Source organism: Tamandua tetradactyla, chromosome X (genome assembly GCF_023851605.1).
Source record: "Tamandua tetradactyla isolate mTamTet1 chromosome X, mTamTet1.pri, whole genome shotgun sequence".
In the NCBI taxonomy this organism is placed as follows: domain Eukaryota; kingdom Metazoa; phylum Chordata; class Mammalia; order Pilosa; family Myrmecophagidae; genus Tamandua; species Tamandua tetradactyla.
This window is the reverse complement of record NC_135353.1, coordinates 33,239,126-33,262,136: the sequence shown is the minus strand read 5'-3', so window position 1 is coordinate 33,262,136 and position 23,011 is coordinate 33,239,126. Positions and strand designations below refer to the sequence as shown.

Here is a 23,011-nt window from a genome sequence, read left to right as displayed (position 1 = left end):
GACACATCCACTCAATGGATAAAGAATAGTCCCTTCAACAAATGGTGTTGGGAAAACTGGGTATCCATATACCAAAGAATAAAAGTGGGCCCCTACCTCATACCATATACAAAATTTATCAATGATAAATTGAACTAAATTAGGGACTTCCGGAGAAGATGGTGGCTTAGTAAGACGCGCGGATCTTAGTTTCTCCTCCAGGACAGCTACTAGGGGAGTAGAAACGATACAGAACAGCTCCCAAAGCCATGACAGAGATAAAAAAAGACAGCGTACCCCATCCTGGAATGGCTGGCTGGCTGAGAGAACCCGCTCTGGTGAGATCGCCGAGGGGCACGGGCTTCACCGGGCGGGGCGGCAAGCGGCCGGAGTCACTCCCTTCCCCCTCCCCGGGCCGGCTGGGAGAATTGGACAGGCGGTCCCCTCAAACCGTGGCGGCTGGTGCCCACACCACGCGCGGCCCCCCGGACCAACTGAGAGAATTGGATCGGAAATCCCCAGGCCGCGGAGAAAGGCGACGGGTGGGGGGGCCCTTCCAAACCCGTGACTCCCCGGGAACGTGCACTCTCCCGGGCGGGCCGCTGCGGCTGGCTCCCTCCCGCCAAGCTTGGCGCCCCAGGGCCGACTAGGAAATTCGGATGGGCGCTTTCCCGGGCTGCGGCGACCAGCGACCCTCCCCACGTTCGGACCCCGGGCCGGCTGGCACTCTTCCAAGCTGCTTCGGCTAGCGAACCTCCCGGACGGCGAGAGTTTTCCAAAGTTAAAGGACCCACAGCACCTTTTACTAGTGGGACCCGCAGACAAACGTGTGCCACGAGCGCCACCTACTGGGAAGGATAAGAAAAACAGAACACAGATATTTCACAGAAAAATCTTCCAACCTGTTGGGTCCAACACCCAGGGAAATCTGACTAAATGCCCAGAGGCCAGCAGAAGATAACAGATCATGCTCAGAAGATTGAGAATATGGCCCAGTCAAAGGAACAAACCAATAGTTCAAATGAGATACAAGAGCTGAGACAACTAATGCTGAATATACGAACAGAAATGGAAAACCTCTTCAAAAATGAAATCGATAAATTGAGGGAAGACATGAAGAGGACATGGGTTGAACATAAAGAAGAAATAGAAAAACTGAAAAAACAAATCACAGAACTTATGGAAGTGAAGGATAAAGTAGAAAAGATGGAAAAAACAATGGATACCTACAATGATAGATTTAAAGAGACAGAAGATAGAATTAGTGATTTGGAGGATGGAACATCTGAATTCCAAAAAGAAACAGAAACTATCGGGAAAAGAATGGAAACATTTGAACAGGGTATCAGGGAACTCAAGGACAATATGAACCGCACAAATATATGTGTTGTGGGTGTCCCAGAAGGAGAAGAGAAGGGAAAAGGAGGAGAAAAACTAATGGAAGAAATTATCACTGAAAATTTCCCAACTCTTATGAAAGATCTAAAATTACAGATCCAAGAAGTGCAGCGCACCCCAAAGAGATTAGGCCCAAATAGGTGTTCTCCAAGACACTTACTAGTTAGAATGTCAGAGGTCAAAGAGAAAGAGAGGATCTTGAAAGCAGCAAGAGAAAAACAATCCATCACATGCAAGGGAAACCCAATAAGACTATGTGTAGATTTCTCAGCAGAAACCATGGAAGCTAGAAGACAGTGGGATGATATATTTAAATTACTAAAAGAGAAAAACTGCCAAGCAAGACTCCTATATCCAGCAAAATTATCCTTCAAAAACGAGGGAGAAATTAAAACATTCTCAGACAAAAAGTCACTGAGAGAATGTTTGATAGAATTCACATGTGAAGCCGTCTGGTCCTGGACTTTTCTTTTCAGGAAGCTTTTGAATGACTGATTCAATTTCTTTACTTGTGATTGGTTTGTTGAGGTCATTTATGTCTTCTTGAGTCAAAGTTGGTTGTTCATGTCTTTCCAGGAACCCGTCCATTTCATCTAAATTGTTGTATTTATTAGCGTAAAGTTGTTCATAGTATCCTGTTATTACCTCCTTTATTTCTGTGAGGTCAGTAGTTATGTCTTCTCTTCCATTTCTGATCTTATTTATTTGCATCCTCTCTCTTCTTCTTTTTGTCACTCTTGCTAAGGGCCCATCTATCTTATTGATTTTCTCATAGAACCAACTTCTGGTCTTATTGATTTTCTCTATTGTTTTCAATTTCATTTATTTCTGCTCTAATCTTTGTTATTTCTTTCCTTTTGCTTGCTTTGGGATTAGTTTGCCTTTCTTTCTCCAGTTCTTCCAAGTGGACAGTTAATTCCTGCATTTTTGCCTTTTCTTCTTTTCTGATATAGGCATTTAGGGCAATAAATTTCCCTCTTAGCACTGCCTTTGCTGCGTCCCATAAGTTTTGATATGTTGTGTTTTCATTTTCATTTGCCTCAAGGTATTTGCTAATTTCTCTTGCAATTTCTTCCTTGACCCACTCGTTGTTTAAGAGTGTGTTGTTGAGCCTCCACGTATTTGTGAATTTTCTGGCACTCCACCTATTATTGATTTCCAACTTCATTCCTTTATGATCCAAGGAAGTGTTGTGTGTGATTTCAATCTTTTTAAATTTGTTGAGACTTGCTTTGTGACCCAGCATATGGTCTATCTTTGAGAATGATCCGTGAGCACTTGAGAAAAAGGTGTATCCTGCTGTTGTGGGATGTAATGTCCTATAAATGTCTGTTAAGTCTAGCTCATTTATAGTAATATTCAGATTCTCTATTTCTTTATTGATCCTCTGTCTAGATGTTCTGTCCATTGATGAGAGTGGTGAATTGAAGTCTCCAACTATTATGGTATATGAGTCTATTTCCCTTTTCAGTGTTTGCAGTGTATTCCTCACGTATTTTGGGGCATTCTGGTTCGGTGCGTAAATATTTATGATTGTTATGTCTTCTTGTTTAATTGTTCCTTTTATTAGTATATAGTGTCCTTCTTTGTCTCTTTTAACTGCTTTACATTTGAAGTCTAATTTGTTGGATATTAGTGTAGCCACTCCTGCTCTTTTCTGGTTGTTATTTGCATGAAATATCTTTTCCCAAACTTTCACTTTCAACCTATGTTTATCTTTGGGTCTAAGATGTGTTTCCTGTAGACAGCATATAGAAGGATCCTGTTTTTTAATCCATTCTGCCAATCTATGTCTTTTGATTGGGGAATTCAGTCCATTGACATTTAGTGTTATTACTGTTTGGATAATATTTTCCTCTAACATTTTGCCTTTTGTATTATATATATCGTATCTGATTTTCCTTCTTTCTACACTCTTCTCCATACCTCTCTCTTCTGTCTTTTAGTATCTGACTCTAGTGCTCTCTTTATTATTTCTTGCAGAGCTGGTCTCTTGGTCACAAATTCTCTCAGTGACTTTTTGCCTGAGAATGTTTTAATTTCTCCCTCATTTTTGAAGGACAATTTTGCTGGATATAGGAGTCTTGGTTGGCAGTTTTTCTCTTTTAGTAATTTAAATATATCATCCCACTGTCTTCTAGCTTCCATGGTTTCTGCTGAGAAATCTACACATAGTCTTATTGGGTTTCCCTTGTATGTGATGGATTGTTTTTCTCTTGCTGCTTTCAAGATCCTCTCTTTCTCTTTGACCTCTGACATTCTAACTAGTAAGTGTCTTGGAGAACACCTATTTGGGCCTAATCTCTTTGGGGTGCGCTGCACTTCTTGGATCTGTAATTTTAGATCTTTCATAAGAGTTGGTAAATTTTCAGTGATAATTCTTCCATTAGTTTTTCTCCTCCTTTTCCTTTCTCTTCTCCTTCTGGGACACCCACAATATGTATATTTGTGCGGTTCATATTGTCCTTGAGTTCCCTGATACCCTGTTCAAATGTTTCCATTCTTTTCCCGATAGTTTCTGTTTCTTTTTGGAATTCAGATGTTCCATCCTCCAAATCACTAATTCTATCTTCTGTCTCTTTAAATCTATCATTGTAGGTATCCATTGTTTTTTCCATCTTTTCTACTTTATCCTTCACTTCCATAAGTTCTGTGATTTGTTTTTTCAGTTTTTCTATTTCTTCTTTTTGTTCAGCCCATGTGTTCTTCATGTCCTCCCTCAATTTATCGATTTTGTTTTTGAAGAGGTTTTCCATTTCTGTTCGTATATTCAGCATTAGTTGTCTCAGCTCTTGTATCTCATTTGAACTATTGGTTTGTTCCTTTGACTGGGCCATATTCTCAATCTTCTGAGCATGATCCGTTATCTTCTGCTGGCCTCTGGGCATTTAGTCAGATTTACCTGGGTGTCGGACCCAACAAGGTTGGAAGATTTTTCTGTGAAATATCTGTGTTCTGTTTTTCTTATCCTTCCCAGTAGGTGGCGCTCGTGGCACAAGTTTGTCTCCCGTGTTTGGAAGGGATCCCCCCGGTCACCATTCTCCGCGGCCTGGGGATTTCCGATCCAATTCTTTCAGTTGGTCCGGGGGGCTGCGCGTGGTGGGGGCGCCAGCCGCCGTGGCTTGAGGGGACCCTGTGGCTCTTTTATTAATGCCCCTGTTGGTGTTTGGTTGGACCCAGTCCCTGCCACTGTCGGAAATTCCCTCCTATCCCTGGAGGCCTGCCGGTCGCCGTCCTCCGCGGCCCGGGGAACTCGCCACCGGACCAGGAAGCTGCCTGTGGGGGACGGGCACCAGTCGCCGGCCGCCGCCGCGGCCTGTGGAACTCGCCACCGGACCAGGAAGCCGCCCGCGGGGGAGGGGCGCCGGTTGCCGGCCACCGCAGCTTGGGTAGCCCTCTGATCCGAGACTCGTAGCCGGTCCAGGAAGCCGCCCGCAAAAGAGGGGCGCCGGCCGCCGCGGCTTGGGAAACTTGCCTCTCCGAGACTCTCAGCCGGCCCGGGAAGGAGGGAGGGAGGAGCTCCGGCCGCCAGCTGCCGCAGCTCGGGGAAACACGCGCCACTCGGGGATCTCACCGCAGCAGAGTCTCGCAGTCAGTCTAGCCAATCCAGACTGGGGTACGCTGTGTGTCCATTCCCTGCTGTTGCCCCGGGAGCTGTTCTGCACTGTTTCTCTTCACCTCGTATTTGCTCTGGAGGAGGAACCAAGACGCGCGTACCTTACTAAGCCACCATCTTGGCCCCGCCCAATGTATTGTTTTTTAGTATATATGTTATTTTTCACAAAAAAGAAAAAAAAGTCAATTGTGATAATAAAAAAAAATTTATTCCTTCTCGCCTCCTATATTCTGGAGCAGCTAGAAGGAAAAATCTGAGATGATGGTATGGTAACTCATGACAAACTCTGGGATCTGTCCTATAACTACTTGTTGATGAGTACTTTGAAAACTACTCCTTTTTTCTTTTTTTACTTTGTTTATGTCATATTATACAATAAAAAAAGTAAAAAATAGTCATCCTGATATGCGTGAAACTTTATCTTCATTGTTTTGATTTGCATTTTCATAATGACTAATGATATTGAGCAACTTTTCATGTGCATATGCATATATTTTCTTTGGAGAGATGTATGTTTGAATCTGTTGGCCATTATTTAATTGAGTTGTTTATCTTTTGTTGTTGAGTTGCAAGAGTGTTTTTATATATTATGAATAGTAGCCCCTTATCAGATATATATTTGACAAATATTTTCCTGAATTCTCTGGGTTGTTTTCACTCACTTGATAATGATGTCCTTTCAGGTACAAATTTTTGGGTTTTCATGATGTCCTATTTATGTACTTTTTTCTGTTTTTGTATTTTTTTTTTTTTTTTTTACATGGCAGGCACAGGGAATCAAACCCGCATCTCCGGCACAGCAGGCGAGAACTCTGCCTGCTGTGCCACTATCACCCACCCTGTTTTTTTTTTTTTAATATCATGTTTAAGACGCTGTTGCCTGATCCAAAGTTATAAGGACTTACGTGTATGCTTCTTTGTAAGGAATTGTTTTAGTTTCCTAAGCTGCTCCAGCAAATACCATGAAATGGCTTGGCTTAAATAATGGGGATTTATTAGCTTACAATTTTGAGACCAGGAAGATGTCTAAATCCAGGCATCATCAAGACAATGCTTTCTTCCCAAAGACTGACTGCTGGTGATCCTTGGCTCCTCTGCTACATGGCAAGGCACAGGGTAGAGTCTGCTGATCTCCTTTCTCTTCTAAGTTTGATTGATTTCACCTTCTTGCTTCTGTGGCTCTCTCTGTCTTCATCTGTCTCTTCATACCATTTATAAAGGACTCCATTAAGAAGATTAAGACCTTTCCTGAATGAGGTGGGTCATTTCCTAACTGAAGGAGCCTCATCAAGGGGTCCTACTTATACTGGGCCATCCCCACAGGAATGGATTAGATGTAAGGACATGTTTTTCTGGGGTAAATACAATTTGAAACCACCACAAGGTTCTATAGTTGTAGGTGTTACATTTAGTTTTCTGATTCATTTTGAATTAATTTGTGTATATGATGTTGGGTAGGGTTCCAAATTCATTATTTTTAAGGTGAACATCCAGTTATCTTAGAACTACTTGTTGAAAAGACTTTTTCACCACTGAATTGTCTTGACACCCTTGTCAAAAATCAATGGACTGTAGATATGTTTGTTTATTTCTGGGTCTTCATTCTATTTCATTGATACATATGAGTATCCTTAGTCCTGTGCCTTAGTGTCTTGTTCACTGTAGTTTTGCAGTTAGTTTTTAAATTGAGCCATTTGAGCCCTACAACATTGTTCTTCTTTTCAAGAAAGCTTGGCTATTTGGGATCCTTTTGCGATTCCTTGTGAGTTTTAGGACCATCTTTTCCATTGCTGCTAAAAGGCAGCTGGTATTTTGAAAGGGCTCACCTTGAATCTATAGATCAATTTAGGAGTATTGCCATCTTAACAATATTAGATTTTGAATCCATTCAACTGGCATGTAGGATATCTTTTATTTTATTTAGATCATTTTAAATTTCTTTCAACAATAATTTGTATTTTTTTTGTGTATAAGTTTTGCTCTTCCTTAGTTGATTTTTTTCCTGAAGTATTGATGCTTGCGTAAATTAAATTATTTTCTTAATTTCATTTTTTGATTGTTTATTGCTACTTTACATAAATATAATTGATTATTTTATATTGGTATTCTATCATGCAACTTTCCTTAACTCTTTAATTAGTTTATATTGTTTGGTGGATTCTTTGGGGATTTGTCCATATAAGGCCATGTCACCTACAAATAATGATAGGTTTATTTCTTTGTTTCCTATCTGGATGACTTTCACTTTTCTCTTCTTGTCTAATAGTCCTGGTTACAACTACCAGTACAGTGTCGAAGAGAAGTATTGAGAGTGGCCATCTTTGTCTTTTTCCTAATTTTAGAGGGAAAGCTTTCAGTCTATTATTACTAAGTGTGATTTTAGCTGTGGGCTATCCATAGATGCCCCTATTCAATTCCTAGTTTGCTCACTGTTTTTTATCCTCAAATGAATGGAATTCACAATTTAATGAGGAAAATAAAATAGAAAATAAAACAATATGGGCCAAGGGTGGTGTCATCAATATGGTGACATAAGATGTAAGAAAAAGAAAAGTCTCAGTAGGAAATTTCTGTCCTGTACCCACTGGTCCATTCCTTTCCCCTACATTTGGTCCACTACAGCTTAGGAGTCATATAGAGTCATGGCCTGGGTCCCTCCCACAGTAGACAAAGATTATAGAGCCTCTCACAGCAGTGGGTTAGAATATCCGGACCCAAGAACCCAAGTCCACACTCCAAAGAATAAAACCGGGCTTTATCTCACACAATATACAAAAATTAACTCAAAATGTACCAAAGACTTAAATATAAAAATCAGGACTATAGAACTCCTAGAAAAAAGTTTAGAGAATTTCTCTTGGGAACAATGGAATTATCTAAAATTAGGAAAGTTGATGGACTGTTGGCTTTGGCATTATATATGTGGCTGAGAGATGCAGTGACTGAGTAGACTGGTGAAAGATGGCATAAACATATGATTGAACACGGTGCTGCTACAAAAAGCGGGGGCACTAACAGACATTTGCATGTTGAAGATGTTCATAGCAGCATTATTTGCAAATGCCAAAAGATGAAAACAACCAATATGTCCATCAACCAATGAATGGATAAACAAAATATGGTATATACAAATGATGGAATATTATTCAGCTGTAAGAAGAAATGAAGCCGTGATGCATGCGACAAAATGGATAAACTGGGTGGACATTATGTTGCGTGAGATAAACCAGACATAAAAGAACCATATGGTATGATCTCACTAATATGAGCTAATTATAATAAGCAACTCATGGAGTTAATACCTAGAGTATAGGTTACCAGGAGATAGAACAAGGGTAGAGATTGGGGAGCTGATGCTTAATTTGTGCATACTGTTTAATAAGGTTGGTGGTAAATGTTTGGAAAGGGATGGAGGGGATGGTAGCACATGATCGTGTGAATAATAACAGCCCTGAATTGTGCGTGTAATTGTGGTTAAAAGGGGAAGTTTAGGGTCATGTATGTCACTAGAAGAAAAGCTAGAAGATGAAACGTGGGGCTGTGTAACATAGTGAACCTTGTGGATGATGAAGGTGGTTGATAGTACAAACATAAGAATGTTCTTGATGAACTAAAACAAATGTACATTATTGCAAAATTTTAATAATGGGGTAGTACATGGGGAAAAAACACCTAATACAGACTATAGACTATAGTTCGTAATATTTTAATATTCTTTCAACAGTTGTAACAAAGGTCCCACACCAAAGCTAAGTGTGAATAATTAAAGGTTATAAGTGGTCTAGGATTTTTATTTTTTAATTTTTTGAGCAATGGGAAATGTTCTAAAATTGATTGTGGTGATGAATGCACAACTCTATGATTATACTGGGAGCCATAGGTTATTGTACACTTTTGATGGATTGTAGGGTGTGTAAATAAGACTGTTTAAAAAATGGGCAAAATACTTGAGCGGATGTTTCTCCAAAAACAATAGTAATTTCTCCAAATGACTAAAAAGCACGTGAAAAGATGCTCAACAACACTAGCTGTCATGGTCAGGTTCATGTGTCAACTTGGGCAGGTGGTGGTGCCCAGTCGTCTGGTCAGGCAAGCGCTGGCCTGTCTGTTGCTATGAGGACATTTCATGGACTTAAACCATGATTCTGTCAGCTGCATCGACAGCTGATTGCATTTGTAATCAGCCAAGGGGAGTGTCTTCTGTAATGAGTGATGCTTAATCTAATCACCAGAAGGCCTTTCAGGATGATTCAGAAGAGACAGTCTCTCTTCCTGCTTCAGCCAGCCAGCCAGCCTCCCCTGTGGAGTTTGTCCAGACCCGTACCTGGAGTCGCCAGCTTCACAACCTGCCCTATGGATTTTGGACTCTTCCATTCCTACGGTTGCCCAGTCAGCCTCTCCTGAGAGTTCACTGCGGACCTTCACTGGAGTTACCAGCTTGTGGCCTGCCCTACAAACCTTGGACTCTACATTCCCATGGTTACGTGAGACAATTTTATACATTTTATATCTACAGCTATCTCCTACTGATTCTGTTTCTCTATAGAACCCTGGCTAATACACTAGCTATTAGGGAAATGCAAATCAAAACCACAATGGCGTATCATTTCACAGCCACTAGAATGGCTACTATTTGAAAACTCAGAAAATTACAAGTGTTTGAGAAGATGTGAGAAATAGGGACACTCATTCATTGCTGATAGGAATGAATGGTACAGCTGCTGTGGAAACAGTTTTAGCAGTACATTAGGAGGCACAGTATAGATATTCCATACAACTGACAATCCCGCTACTAGGTATATACCCAGAACATTTGAAAGCAGGGACAATTAACAGACATTTGCACACTGATGTTCATGGTGGCCTTACTTGCAAGTGCCAAAAGATGAAAACTATCAGAATGTCCATCAACTGATGAATGCATAAACAAAATGTGGTATATACATATGATGGACTATTATTCAGCTGTAAAAGGGAATGAGGTCCTGAAGCATGCATGACACGGTAGAACCTTGAGGATATTATGCTGAGTGAAATAAGCCAGACACAAGAGGACAAACATGGTATGATCTCACTTATATGAATTAATTGTTACAAGAAAACTTATATAGTTAGAATCTAGAATATAGGTTATCAGGGAATAGACTGGGGGTAGAAAATGGGGTGCTGATGCTTAATTTGTGCAGAATTTCTGTTTAAGTTGCTTGTGAGGTTTTGGAAATGGATGGTGGGGATGTGAAAAGGTACACATTAGTGTGAGTGTAATCAACAACACTGGGCTATAGAGGTGATTGTGGTTGAAATGGGAAATTTTAGGTCATATATGTTTCTAGAATAAAAATTAAAAAAAAACACAGGACTGTCTAACACAGTCAACCCTATTGTAAATTATAGGCTATAGTTAATGGTACAAATATAAGAATGTACTTTCATGAATTATAACAAATGTACATCACTAATACAGGGTGTTAATAATAGGGTGGTATATGGGAAAATATACACTTAATGTAAATGATAAACTATAGTTAATAGTATTATTTTAATATTCCTTCACCTGTTGCAGCAAAGGTACAACACTAATGCAAAGTGTCAACAGTAGGGGGTATATGGGAATACTGTATTTTTCACACAATTTTTGTGTAAACCTACAACATCTCTAATTAAAAAAATATTTAAAAAATAGGTCATATTTCATGGGCCTGAGTATTGGGTACTTTAAATGTGGTAATCCATGTAAATTGCTTCACACAGTGCCCAGAATATAGAATCTCTCAAAAAATGCTGGATACTACTGTTAACAAAAAGTACAATTATAAAAAAGTGTTATAAATTTTAACAAATGTTCCACACCAATGCAATATGTTGGTGATGTGGTGGTATATGGGAATCTCTTTTATTATGCATAATTGTTCTGTAAACCCACAGGTTCTCTAATAAAAATCTTAATAAACGATCAAAACAAGCAATATGTGTATAAATGGCATGAATAATTTCACCAGTTAGTCTCCTCTGTGACTGAGGATTTAGGCAGATAGGTATTTCTTCCTATGAACCAGTTATAACAAATGTTGTGAAGCTGGTTTTCCTTTACTCTTAGAACAAGCATGTATGTGCTATGAGGTATGTTTAACAGGAAAACATCAGCAGTACCACAGCAACAGCAGGGGTAAATAATGAGGGGAGGAAGAAGAGTTAAGGGGAGGTTTAGATTTCCTATTTGGTGAGGGTGTGTTTATTGGTTATCTTTCTCTTGGTAACAATGAAATTATCTGAAATTAAGAATGTTGATGGACTGTGGACTTTGGACATTATACATGATGCCTAATGAATTCCAGTGGCTGATGGATGCACTGACTTGGAAGTAGATTCGTGAATGATGGGGGATACATATGATTGAATATTGTGCTGCTAGAAAAAGGAACGAAGTTGTGAGGCGTGCAACAGTATGAATGAACCTGTGGGACATTTGGTGAGGCAAAATAATCCAGAAACAAAAGAAGAATTATTGTATTGTCTCCTTTAGAAAATGCTTCTAAGAAAACAGGGGCCTAGATTGTAAGCTTTTATAGCAGACACATTTAGTCCAGATTTGGAGAGGCTGTTTTATATATCTATAACCTGGTATTTGGAGATAAGAATGAAGCTGATCAAGTCGGGATTAAGGTCATTCAGAACACAGGGGTAGGAAGACATTGCCTATATTTAGAACCATACCTACTCTTTGACACCAAAGGAAGAAAAGATTATTTTGTCTGGGACCTAAATTTTCTGTAGCACATACTCTAACTCAACCTGTCTGGATAACTCATTTGAACAGTTGAGTCACAGGGAACCCAGAATAAGAATGAGGGCCTTTAATCCCATATAGTTTAATGTGAGGCCTAGATACATCCTAGAATATATTAAGCAATTAATCAAAAAGTATTGGCAAACATGACAAGCAAACTCACTACCCTCCCCCTCTCTGCATGGGACATGACTCCTAGGGGTGTGGACCTTCCTGGCAACGTGGGACAGAAATCCTAGAATGTGCTGGGACTCAGCATCAAGGGATTGAGAAAACCTTCTTGACCAAAAAGGGGAAGAGAGAAACGAGACAAAATAATGTGTCAATGGCTGAGAGATTTCAAACAGAGTTGAGAGGTTATCCTGGAGGTTATTCTTATGCATTATATAGATATATAGATATCACCTTTTTAGTTAAGGTATATTGGAGAGGCTGGAGGGAAGTGCCTGAAAATGTAGAGCTGTGTTCCAGCATGTTTCTTGAAGATGATTGTATAATGATATAGCTTTCGCAGTGTGACTGTGTGATTGTGAAAAACCTTGTGTCTCATGCTCCTTTTATCTATGGTATGGACAGATGAGTAAAACATATGGGTTAAAAATAAACAAATAATAGGGGGAGCAAAAAAAAAAGTATTGGCAAAGTCCCTTGAGGGATGGGAGAAAAAATATGGAACTATTAAACTTTACCATCAGGGACTCCACTGATACTGTGTCAAATATTAGGGACACCCAAATCAATAGGCCAAGCCCTTGATCTTGAGGCTTACTCTTGTAACACTTATGTAGGCAGCAGAGAAGCTTACCCTACCTATAGGTATGCCTAAGTTGCTTCTGGAAGACCTCTTTTGTTACTCAGATGTGGCCTCACTCTCTCTAAGCCCAACTCTGTAAGTGAAATCATTGCCCTCCCCTCTACATGGGACTGACATTCAGGGGTGAAAGTCTCCCAGTGGCATGGGAGATGACTCCCAAGGATGAGCCTGGCCCTGGCATCGTGGGATCAACAATTCCATCCCAACCAAAAGTTATACTTTTTAACTAATAAAGTATCAGTGGCTGAGAGAGTTCAAACAGAGTTGAGAGACTACTCTGGAGGCCACTCTTACACAAACTTCAGTTACACATTGCTTCCTGTCATAACTTGCCAACCCCCAACTAACACCATTCCAGCCAATCCTAAAGAATACTTAGGGCAATATATAAGATTTTACAAACTTTCCATGCACTGGAGTAACTTTCCAAGACCTGCAACCTCCAAATGGGTACCTGGACCAGATAAGTTTTGAAATGCAGAGGGCCCAGCCTCTCCCGAACATCAGGTAGTTCCATGTCCCTACCCCATATTATTGACAGCCCCTTCCAACATGAAAAAGTTAGAATGTCCATAGCCCAAGTACCCCTAAAGAGTGGGAGAAAGATCAAAGATGATGGTGGAGTTATACAGAGAAGGTAGGGTTTAACAAACTAATATGATTGCTGAATCATTAAATTGATTTCTCTTTTAGTCTCCAGTATCTTTGGAGCAGCTAGAAATAAAAACCTAAAATTGTGGAATTATAACCCATACCAAACTCTGAAATCTGTTCTACAACTAATTGTTGTGCTGTGCTTTGAAATTTATTGCTTTTTGTATGTAATTTTTCACAAAAAAGTAAAAAACATTGATTGTGATGATTAAAAAATATTTATTCCTTCTAGCCTCGTATATTCTGGAGCAGCTAGAAGGAAATATCTGAGATAATGGTGTCATAACCCATGATAAACTCTGACATGAGTTACATGACAGAATTGCAGGGTCTGTCCTGTAACTGCTTGTTGAAGAGTACTTTGAAAACTATTGCTTTTTTCTTTCTTTGCTTTGTATATATGTTATATTATACAATAAAAAAAGTTAAAAATAAAACAAGCATGTATGAAAGTCAGCAGTACCCCATACAGGAACTGTTTAAAAAGTTGAAAAAGTGATCAGGCTTTGAGTAGAGATATGAATGACGCTGATCTGGATAGGATTAAGGTAAATTAGAATATAAGGTAAAGGATGATATGGTTCATATTTTAAAATTTCAACTTCTATGTGAGACTAAAGGGAGAGAAGTTTATTTGGTGCAAAATTTATATTTTGGGTAGTGCATTTCCTAATTTCACTTGTATGGTCAGTTTAGTTGAACACATAAGTACATGGAAACTTGACTAGGGTGTGACATCTGGTTGGTTTGTCCAGGTTAGTGTGATGCCCTGATACATCTCAGAGTAATTTGGGCAGTGAATAAAGAAATTTTTGCAAGGTCCCCTTGGGGGAATGGGGAGAAAGGAGGAAATATTACAGTTCTCCATTTGGAGAATTTTTGATACTCTCACAAGCAGTGGAGACAACCAAATCAATAGGCTGAGCCTATTTGCCCCTATGAAACTTATTCCTGCAAAGGATAGGCTAAGCCTACTTAAAATTATGCCTAAGAGTTACACCCAGAGAACCTCTTTTGTTGCTCAGATATGGCATCTCTCTCTAAGCCAACTCAGCAGGTGAATTCACTGCCCTCCCCCCTACATGGGCTCCGATGAGCCAGGACCCATCATCAAAGAATTGAGAAAGTCTTTTTTGACCAAAAGGGGGAAGAGAGAAATGAAACAAAATGAAATTTCAGTGGCTGAGAGATTTCAAATGGAGTTGAAAGGTTATCTTGGAGGTTATTCTTATGCATTATATAGATATCCCTTTTTAATTTATAGTGTATTGGAGTGGCTGGAGGAAAGTACCTGAAACTGCTGAGCTGTGTTCCAGTAGCCTTGATTCTTGAAGACGATTGTATAAAGATATAATGTTCACAATGGGACTGTGTGATTGTGAGAACCTTGTGCCTGATGCTCTTTTTATCCAGTGTATGGACAGATAAGTAAAAAAAATATGGATAAAGAATAAATAAATAATAGAGAGGGGAACAAAAGGTAAAATAAATTGGGTAGATGGAAATACTAGTGTCAATGAGAGGGAGGGGTCAGGGGTATGGTGTGTATGAAGTTTTTATCCCCTTATTTCTTTTTCTGGAGTGATGCATATATTCTAGAAAAATGATCATGGTTGAAAGATCAAAAAGTAAAAATGGTGACTTTTGGGTTTCACTAAGTAGCAAAGCTTAGATTTTGTGTTCGCAATAGTTCAGTGAAAAAGGTTTTTTCAGTACCAAACATCAGCGTTTTAACATAATAGTGGGGATAAACTCCTAGGTTGTCTTTTGCCCTCATTTCTCCTGGGAGTGGAGACATAAACACTTCCTAGGATGGGCCAGGGATATATATATTTTTTTACCTGGATAAGAGAGGAGTTGTTGGGGGGCACTGTGTTCACTGTCAGCTCTGAGTCCCTGGATTTGGGTGGTTTGAAAGTATAGACTCAGAGTACTTTGAGGATCTCGGACCAAAAGAAAACTGTGCTTTATTTTCCAGCGTGTATTGTGTTGAGGCTACATATTTGATATAGAAGTTGAGGCCAGCATATTGCTGGAACAGAAGTACTACAAAGACTGAGAGGTATCTAGGAAAAGTGACGATGGTGTCATAAGGTTCAACTACCTATGTATGTTTGGGCAAAAGCAGTATAGCTAGACTTTTCAAGCCCATAGTAAGAACTTGGAAAGTCTAAGAGAGGGTCAGTAGCTGAAAAGGGATCTTGACAATTGGGAAATGAGGATTCATGGTGGGTGTCCACGTGACGTGAGCACACACAGACAGGGACTGGGAAGATAAATTACCTCGTCATTGGAGGATAGTTAGTGATACCCAGGGAATAGTTGCCTTCCCCCACCTCCATCTCCATTTCAGGATGATATCTACATTCCTTCCCAACTTCCAGGACATAGGTCAAATCTTAGAAGAAAGGAAGGAGAAGGAGCTTCCTCAACTAATTAGTTTCCTAGAGACTAATCAAAATTGGAAATTGACTCAGTTTACTTGAAAGTGAGTGGGTTATTACAAACATTATCATTGCTATTATTATTGCATCAAGGAGAATTGGAGTTTATAGACATAAATAAAAATGAATTGCAAAAAAAATTATCATGGTGAGGAATACATACCTATGTGATGATATTGTGAGTCATTGATTGTATACCATTTATGGAATGCATGTGTGTGAAGATTTAGCAATAAAAATATTAAAAAACGAAACAAAACAAGGATGAATCCCTCTGTTGGAATCCTCCTTCCCCAAAGTTTCTACCCAGTTCTACCATTTAGGTGTAGGAACTTAGCACTGGTATATGTACTTAAAAATTACCTGGTCCACCTGCTCATCTGATACTTGGGTCTTCACTATCAAAAATGACCATTGGGCCTGTATCAGTCAGATTTAACTGTTTTAAGTAACAGAAAACCCTGATTCTGCTGGCTTAGTCAATGAAAGTAGACCTGGATTCAGGTGTTTGATTCAGAGGCTCAAAAATGGCACCAAAGTGAGATTTTCTGCTGATGTTTTCTTGATGTCTGCTTTAACTTGGCTCTTACTTGTGGCTGGAAGATGGCTGCCCACAGCTCTAGGGGCTACTAGCTTCTTTGAGCACGTGCAGAAAGAGGGGGTTTCTGAAACTCTCCCAAAGCTCCCAGCAAATTGCTCCTCTCATTGGTCCACGTGTTGTCATGTTCCTTGTAGGCTAAAGTAGCCAGTGGGACTATGTTGATTAACTTAGATTGGAATCAATGTATGGGAATTTGCTTAAATTGGAACCACTTGCTCCAGGAGGGAACCAGGGCAGGTACATGATGCTCAAGAACAGGGAGCAGTAACCAAGATAAGGAGGAGTGGATATAGTACAAAAGGCCCACTGGATCCTGGTTTGGTCACTGATATCATGGAACCACCACCACCACCACCACCAAGCTACAGTCCCCTTCCCCCACTCCGGGACGTGGACAACTCTGGTTTTAAGAAAGTACTTCCATAGTTTCAGCTGAATTCACTTCCCTGTTAACATTCAGGTTAGAGCTCCAATGATATCGTGAGCCACTGATTGTAGACCATTTAAGGAATGTACGTGTGTGAGGATTTATCAATAAAAATATTTTAAAAAAACCAAACAAGCAAGCATGAATCCCTCTGTTGGGATCCTCCTCTGTCTTGCCATGTTGTTGCCCTCAGGTGTTGGCTGCCTTCTTCTAGTCAACTCTGATGTGCCTTTCTCTGAAGTGTCTCTTCTGCCTGGGTCTTATTGGGCTTCACTGTACCTACTGACCCAAAAGGTCAAAATGCTGGCTGCCAGTGGAGAAATCCTTGCTTCCATCTCCGAATTGAATGGTATTGAGATTTATTCTTCCTCAGGCCAAGTTCAGACCTTGCTCCAGATAAGGGCTGTGTGACAGAACTTCTCAAACACTGCTCTGTAAAGTGAAAGAACTTGCTTGATCCATTCCCTGGGACTCATCAAGCTCTGCAATTCTGTGGTCCGGAGGAGGATTTGGATGGGAGGAAGTGATAATAGACGTGGGGATTGAGTGAATGGATTGTTTGGAAACCCGAATCAACTATCTCCCGCATTCGGTTCGGCACTGAATTTGACCAATGCACCCTACACCAAGGCCTAACCCAAGTGGTCGGACTTCCCTTCCCCACGGCGCTCTTCAGCGCCAAGCGCTGGACAGTCTCTCCTCAAGGGAGCCTCCAATGTCCAGCGTGGTTGGCTCCGGGACAGCAGCCTTCAGCGCCCTCCGGCCGCGGGCTCAGAGCAGACACGGTCTGGGTGTCCCGGGTAGCTGATCTACATGCGATGCATTGGCAAGTGCCTCTCCAGCTGGCTGTGCCAGAGGCGGGAACTTGGAGAGCTCGAGGAAGTGCCGCTATGCCCACGGCGTAGTGCTCCCCAGGGAGGAGCTCTGGGAGAGAAGTTCGGCCCTTCTTCGCAGGGTGCCTGTACAACTCTTCCATCCGGCTCCGATCTCGGTGCTCCTCAACTTACTGCGGGCTTTGTCCACTGGCTGCGCCAGGGCCTCTTCCTACTCCCGCCGGCTTCTCGGCGTCCCCTCCGCTGGCCCCACCTCCTCGGCGCCAGTGGCGGGAGTGGACCGGGAACCCTGAGGTTAATTTGTGACTCTTGCCCGCATGGAGGGCGCAGGCGCAGGCACAGGACTTGACCCAGGAGTCAAGACACCGAGCGCTATTCCCAAGCCAGGGCCCAGCGCGGTGCTGAGACCGCTTCTCAGATCTGATAGCCTAGGCGTGCGGGGCAAGGTGAATCAAGGAGCTGGGCGGTGCAGGGGGAAGCCCAGGGCCGCTCTCGGGCCAGAGTGAACTTTAACGGCAGTGGTTGAACACGCATGAGGGGCGGCAGGTAATTGCGGGCTGGCAAGGAGGAGGGGGCGGGGGGGGCGGGCCTGGGGGGCAGCCGGGCGCGGAACCAGACAACCAGAGCGAGGCACCCCTGGACCGCTCTCCAACTCCAGCGCCCCTTTGATGGTCCCTTTAGGTTGGCGGCGCTGAGTGGGGCCACAGGCGCGAGTCTGCGGTTATGAGCCTGCGGGCGGCGCTCTCGACCTGCGCGCTGCTCTCTGCTCCGCTCCACCCTCCGCTTGGGTGGGCGCCCGGGCTCCTGGGCGCTCGGGAAAGCAGATGGCTTCGACCGGCGAGCCGGCTCCGTTGTCTTGGCAGGTCCAGGGCCGGCCCGAGGCGGGCAGGGCAGCAAAGGAGAGAGGAGGCCGAGCCCGGGTGAAGGACGGTGGGTGAGAGTGAGACTAGTTATAGGTGTTTCTTTTTCTTCTTTCAAACCAAGACCCTTGGGCATGCAGAGAGGTGCTTTCCGACCCCCCCCCCCCCCCCACGGCTGGGACCGTCCCCTCAAAGTGTCTGCCGAGCGAGTGGGTCACTTCAACTCTCCCCTCGCCGCCACTCTGCTTGGGGGTTGTCAAACTGACCCCTCACCCGGCCCAGGCCCCGCGCGCCCGGGTTCCCGAAGCGCCATAGGGTAGGGGTCCTGGACAGAGGGAGGAGGAGCCACTAGGAAATTTGAGAGAGAGAGAGAGAGGCGATGATTGCCAAGGCTGCCCCATCGCTCCGTGGCAGCACGGGAGGAACCGGTGGCTCGACCTACCGGGCGCAGATACTGGGCTTCCCCGTCCCCTGCCCACAGCGCTTTGGGAAGGAGTTGGGGGTACTGGAAGTCCACCTAGCATCCTCAATCCTCTTCCTTTTCCCCAACGCTCTCCTCCACCACCACCACCCCTCCCTCAAACACACGCACACTTTGGGCCTGAGCCGGTTTCTTCTGCCTTAGGAGCTGCAAGAATTGGCTGAAGATGAATCCCCAGCAGCATCGCGTGGCAGCTGCAGGGACGGAAGAGTTGCTGAGCGACCTTCTGGACGTTAGTGCGGTTATGAGAGCTTTCCGGGGCCTCTTGGGATTCTGCTGAGGTTTACACGGAAAGGAAAGAAAAGAAAAGAAGAGGGCGATCTGGACATTAGGTAACTTGAAATCCCATCTGCTTTGAACAGCAGTAATTCTCGGGGCTGGAGTCCAACTCCCCTCAGTTGGACGCCTGAATTTTGATGAAATGCGTGGACATTCAGATTTAAAGCTTTAATGCTAGAGGGGTCATTTGATTTAACAATGTAATCTTGAGTCACTCCGTCCCTGATGTTTATTAGGGATGTAGGGTTTAAATTTTAAAAAGAAAATGATTTTTTCTTCAACATCCCATCCATCTCCCTTTCCAAGATCTGATTAATATAGTTTATGGTACTTGAAAGATGTCAGTTACAAAAAAGCCAGTCCAGGGCTAAAATTTACAGCTGTATAAACTGGACACTTTTAAGACTGATTTGGATTTTTTCTTTTTTTGGGACATGGGCAGTAATTTAATGACTTAAAAATATCAGCTGAAAAAGTCAGCCCACTGCCTTTTTTATTTCCCCCCAAATTGCCTTTACATTTAATGGGTTGAATTTTTCTTTTCTTTTTTTTTGGGGGGGGGGGATGCATGGTCCGGGAATCGAACCCAGGTCTCCTGCATGAAAGGCGAGCTTTCTATTACTTGGGTTGAATTTTATTAATTCCTATTAGGGGGCAGGACCAAGAGCTGTTCTATATAACTGTGTTAAATAAAGAATCTTTATGCAGTAGTTTCATTGGACATGATTTTGACTGTGTGTGTGTAAAGGTAATGAGATATACTTAGTTCCAAAGTGAAAATCATGGGCAAAAATTTATAGTTTAAATTTAATAATCTTAGAATCTCTCATATAAGGGACTGGTTTTCCAGAACAGCATATAAGCAACATTTCCAAGTAATCTTAGAAAATAATGTCACTCAATTTACTTGCTGTTCTAGTTTGCTAGCTGCCGGAATGCAATATACCAGAAATGGACTGGCTTTTTAAAAGGGAAATTTAATAAGTTGCTAGTTTACAGTTCTAAGGCAGAGAAAATGTTCCAATTAAAACAAGTCTATAGAAATGTCAATGAAAGGCATCCAGGGAAAGATACCTTGGTTCAAGAAGGCCAATGAAGTTTGGGTCTCTCTCTCATCCGAGAAGGCACATGGTAAACACAGTCATGGTTTCTTCCTCAGCTGGAAGGGCACATGGTGAGCACAGCGTCATTTGCTAGCTTTCTCTCCTGGCTTCCTGTTTCATGAAGCTCCCCGGGAAGCGTCTTCCTTCTTCATCTCCAAAGCGCTGGCTGATGTACTCTCTGCTTCATGGTGCTGCAGCATTCTCTGCTCTCTCTGAATCTCCCTCATTCTCCAAAATGTTTCCTCTCTTATAGGACTCCAGACATTTATCAAGACCCACCCAAATGGGTGGAGACATGTCGTCACCTAATCCAGTTTAACAACCACTCTTGATTAAATCACATCTCCAGGGAATGATCTGATTACAGTTTCAAACATACAGTATTGAATAGGGATTATTCTACCTTTGTAAAATGGGATTTTGATAAAACATGGCTTTTCTAGGGTACATACATCCTTTCAAACCAGCACACTTGACTTATATTTTGTTGACAATTATTTAAAACGTTAATGGAATGGATATTACACATGAATGGAAATTTAGATTTATCTTCAAATGCTACCTGTTAGATGACTGAACTCTGTCTTACATTCAGATTATATTAGGATATCATTTTGAGTAAATTAAATTAGATTACTCTTCCTTCTGTAGTGCTCTTCTGTAAACTTACTTTCTATATATTTATGACTAATCTGCTACATTTTAAAGCATTTTCCCATCTATATATTTTTGTTCTTCTAACTATTACATTCATATTTTTTATAAACATTTCAGAAGGAAGGTCCGTTTTATCTCATAAGGAATGAGTATGAGACTGAAACAGAGAAAGCTTTATAAAGTTTTCAGCACAATATCTGGACTTTATTAAGCACTCTGAGTGTTAATTTCTGTTTTTACTTCTGGTCTCATGAAAAGTTACATACCTATTGTGATAGGAAACCATGTTAGGAATTCTTATAAGTCTTGGACACTCCTTGGGAGAGGCAGATGTTTTGAATTCCTAGTGAAGATGATGGATCTGTTATGGTTTTAAAATGCTCAATAAGAAGTTCTGTGAGTCAGGAAGATTAAATTCTGTTTATAAAATTGAAGTCATTGGAAAAGGTCACTGCATAAATAATCTCGGGGCTTGAAGATTATTGGGAAAGGAAATGAGACAACCCAGATTCTTATGATGATGCATAAGAGAGGATGCTTCACTTCCTCAAAATTGTTTAAAAGGGTTGGGGTACCTCACGGGGTAGTTTATGACACTTAAATGAGCTTATGTATTGTCGAGAAGTTAACATGATCAATAAATGTTAGTTCCTTTTGTGGGAAAATTTTCATTTTCATATATTCTAATATTTTATTTTGAGAATAACAAACTTGAAATGATTTCCCTCAATATATTGAACTGATATTTAAACTTAAATCTTCAAGTGCTTTCAAATTTAAATAATTATTTTAATGTGGTTATTATGTCATAATGTGCTGATTTTTGCATGGAACAGAGCATATTCTTAGTGTTTAGTATAGGTAGTTAGTGATTATGCAGTAACACACCAGCTGTCCTGAACCAAGTATCTTCTCTGCGCTGGTGATACCACTGCATCTCATTGGGTTTACTTTTCTGAGCCTTACTGTGTTAATACTATTCTTAACTTCCCATTAACCCTTTCTCCCTCTTTTCTTTCTCTGCCTCCCTCCCTCTCTTCCAGAAATACAACTAGTTTCATTAACAGCTTTATGGAGGTATATTTCACATACCATACTGTATTAGCTAGGGTTCTCTAGAGAAACAGAATCAGCAGGAAATATCTGTAGATATAAAATTTGTAAAAGTATCTCACATAACCGTGGGAAGGTAGAGTCCAAGGTCCGTAGGGTAGGCTGCAAGCTGGTAACTCTGATGAAGGTCTTTAGTGAACTCTCAGGAGAGGCTGGCTGGACAACCGTGGTAATGGAAGAGTCCAAAATCCTTAGGGCAGGCTGTGAAGCTGGCGGCTCCGATGAAGGGTCTGTACAAACTCCACAGGAGAGGCTGGTTGACTGAAGCAGGAAGAGTGACTGTCTCTTCTGAATCCTCCTTAAAAACCTTCCAGTGATTATATTAAGCGTCACTCGTTGCAGAAGACACTCCCCTTAGCTGTTTACAGATGCAATCAGCTGTGGATGCAGCCAGTGTAATCAAGATTTAAGTCCATGAAATGTCATCATAGCAACAGACAGGCCAGTAGTTGCCTGACCAGGCAAACAGGCACTACCACCTAGCCAAGTTGACACATGAACCTAAACATGACACATACATTTCATCCATTGGAAATATACAATTCAGTGGGTTTTGATATCTTCACAGATATGTGCATCCATCACCATCATCAGTTTTTAAACATTTTCATCACCTCAAAAAAAAAATACACTTTAGCTATCAACACCCTATACCCTCATCTACCTTAACATTAAGCAACTACTAATCTGCTTTTTTGTCTTTTCTGTATTTGCCTACTCTGGACATTTCTTGTCAGTTAAATTATATAATATATGGCCTTTGAAGTTTAGCTTCTTTCACTTAGCTTAATGTTTCCAAGGTTCATCCATGTGGTAGCACGTATCAGTACTTCATTCCTTTGTTTGGTTGTGTAATATTCCACTGTGTTTATTTTTCACTTGTTGGACATTTTTTCCCCCACTTTTTAGCTATTGTGGATGATGCTATGAACATTTGTGTATGTAAGTTTTTACCTTGCTTGGAT

General features: G+C 41.4%; 1 protein-coding gene across 7 annotated transcripts in view; it reads left to right on the top strand.

Moving 5' to 3' along the window:
• Positions 1 to 23,011, top strand: part of SLC25A14 (solute carrier family 25 member 14) — a 132,187-nt gene that overhangs the window by 36,082 nt on the left and 73,094 nt on the right. For 3 of the 7 annotated variants that reach the window (XM_077145900.1, XM_077145898.1, XM_077145895.1), the window contains exon 4: positions 19,039 to 19,226. The exons of 2 other annotated variants lie outside the window; for them this stretch is intronic. The gene's annotated coding sequence lies outside the window, so the exon portion shown is untranslated. Of the gene's footprint in view, positions 1 to 17,918; positions 18,100 to 18,393; positions 18,484 to 19,038; positions 19,227 to 23,011 lie in introns of those variants that run through there. 2 more of the 7 variants (XM_077145901.1, XM_077145902.1) reach the window with 2 other exon arrangements.